The following is a 2,804-nucleotide window of genomic DNA, read 5'->3' as shown; positions in this document are numbered from 1 at the left end:
AGCACTGGGACAGGTTGCCCAGAGAAACTGTGGATGCCCCATCCCTGGAAGTGTCCAAGGCCAGGCTGGATGAGGCTTGGAGCAACCTGGTCTAGCGGAAGGTGTCCCTGCCCATGGCAGGGAGTTTGGAACTGGATGATCTTTAAGATCCCTTCAAAGCCAAACCATTCTGGGATTCTATGAAATATTATGAATATAAAGTAGCATAGACCCAGATTAGTTTCACTACAAAAAAAAAGCAGAAATAGAGCCTCGCATATAGTGACTTTTGAGCTCAGCTTCAACCCCCAGCTACATCCTGGCCTATAATGATACTAACTAGGATATAATCAGGCAGGTCATGTACACAAATTGCCATTTTATCTATGCACCTTAAAATGTTAAATGTAATTTTCCTCATTCACCCACCTAAGGAAGTAGGGAAGAGGAAATCATTCCTTCTATTTGCCAATGCACAATCTGGCATCAAGATTACTCATCAGCAATGCAAGTCTCTTCTTCAGCATCATGTATGAAAAAGAAGCATGTAGACACATGAGAAGAAGATGAGGAGTTTGCTCTGAGGACCTCTTTGAAATACAGCTCTGGTCTCCATCACCCCATCCCAGCTATGGCAGCAATCTGCAGCCTCTCCCTTGGTTCCCCAGCTCAGGTCACAGAGTGCCAAAGAGGCCCCAACAACATTTTGAAAATGAACGAAGTGTACCTCTGGCTGTGTGGAGTGGAAGGAGGGTGTCCACTGAGTCAATGCTTTAAGATCACATGGCAGGACTGTTCTCTACCATATGCATGGTCACTACATAGCACCAGTGGACACTGAACTTTTCACAAATGGTTAAACACAGATGATAAAAATTACAACAATACAATTACACCTGCACCAGCACTCTACCCTGAAACAAACTGCAATGTCTAAACACCAAAGAGGATTAAATGGTTCTCTCATCACTCTTATCACAGATATCTCTACAAAGCGTGAGTGGTTTTTGCTCCATATTTCATATCCAGCAACATAGAGTGATGCTGCAAATGGCATTACTGAGCATGCCAAAATGCCCATGCAATGAAGATAACACTGAAATTGTGATATAAATCTATTTTCAGCTTTCATTTGAATATTCAGGATGTCTCCTCTTATCTCAGTTATGTATTATTTTTATATTGTGAAAGATGACAAATACCAAATGGCAAGAGCAATCAGGCTATGGAAATCGCCTCCTGGGACAGAGATGTATGTTCTCATAAGGTGGGTTTTTTTACCTTTTATTTTTATTATTAGTCAATCACTGTTTAGCCACCTCAGGGAAATGCAAGGTGAATTAGAAGAAAGAAGGTCAAGGTTATCATGGAAAAGTTTAATCCCCCTCAGTGGGAACCAGTTAATAGTTATGGCTAGACTCAAGTGTGGACCTCTGTTGGGAATCTCAGTGAAGGTCAAAGTCAGAGAGAAAAAAAGCTGTGCTGAGATCTTAGACAGTCATAAGCAGACAGATGTTCCTGGGCTTTAATGAGCAGTCTTGGCTCCAGGCCTTTCTTGGCAGAGCTGTTTAGTTTTAGTATTTTTCCTTGTAGTGCAAGGTATGGCTCTGGTTAGCTGGCTTTGCTTAGCTAACTGCTGATGATTTTTCCATCTAAATAATGGCTTGACAATGAAGAAACCAGTTCATAATCTGTGACTTGATGGATTAGGTCATGGGGAATGATGTACAGTTGTAATCATGAAAAGTAAAAATAAATAAAAATAATAATTTTAGTTGAAATGAGAACCAGTTTTAAAAGTTTAAACAGCAAATATGATGGAGCTCCTACTGTAAGTTCTACCACTCCATCTTATATTTTTATGGTCATGGACAATAAACTGAAATAAAATACATGAAATGGACTTCTTCTTTACTAATTCTATTTCCAAGTCAGCCTGGTGGGGATCATGCCCCTACTTTGAAAACTCATTTGAGTTGAACAGTGCTGAGGATTTTCTCTTGATAATTTGCTACGCCTAAGTGAAATATATTACATTGGAAAATACAGGTTTAGCAAATATCTGTTCTGAAAGCAAGAAGTCTACAGGTACAAAGTTATGAAACTGTGAAATCAGTAACTTTCACTAAAAAAGTTGAGAAATAGCTTTGATAAAGTTTTTTGAGACTTTTAACCCTTGTCTGCTAGGACACAACTTTCTTAAAGCAATAGCCACAGCAACACTTGGTGGAGAATAATTTTGTCATTTGTCAGGCATGTAGCAACCCTGATATAACCAGTCACTGAATTCAGTCTCTTTTCCAGTATTTCTGGGTGTCACAATTGGTCTGATACAACATGATATCGTGAATGGGAATGTTTTCATGGGATAAGCTCTTATTTTAGACTGGTTTTCATTGCAATAGTCCAGATCCTGGTCTCAGTGAAGGAAATGGAAATGTCTAGGTGGTTTAAGCATGAGCAGTCTTTGGATCTAAATCAGTTGCAAGCCAATAAAAAACTTAAGAGTCTTACATTGGCAGGTTATACAAATTCTCTGCTCCCTCTGTGTTCTCAGTTGATTCTCTTTTTATTTTGGAGGCTATGAATTACATTTCTTTGAAGCTGTTTTTTAGCACATCAGAATCTCATCCACTGCTGTTTGCTTCAGCAAAGTTCACCCTTTTGCAGAACCAAGTGTGAAAATCTGCTTTGTGATAAATATCTGATGGTGCAGGAGCTCTGGGCTTGCTCCCAAGCTAAATTCATTTATATTGCAGCAAAACACCTGCCTCTGTGTCATCACAAAAGCAGCTCCCTATTGTAAAGTACAATTCAGTCTCTCA

Source organism: Eurypyga helias, unplaced genomic scaffold, assembly GCF_000690775.1.
Source record: "Eurypyga helias isolate BGI_N326 unplaced genomic scaffold, ASM69077v1 scaffold28814, whole genome shotgun sequence".
In the NCBI taxonomy this organism is placed as follows: Eukaryota; Metazoa; Chordata; class Aves; order Eurypygiformes; family Eurypygidae; genus Eurypyga; species Eurypyga helias.
This window is presented reverse-complemented; position numbering follows the sequence as displayed.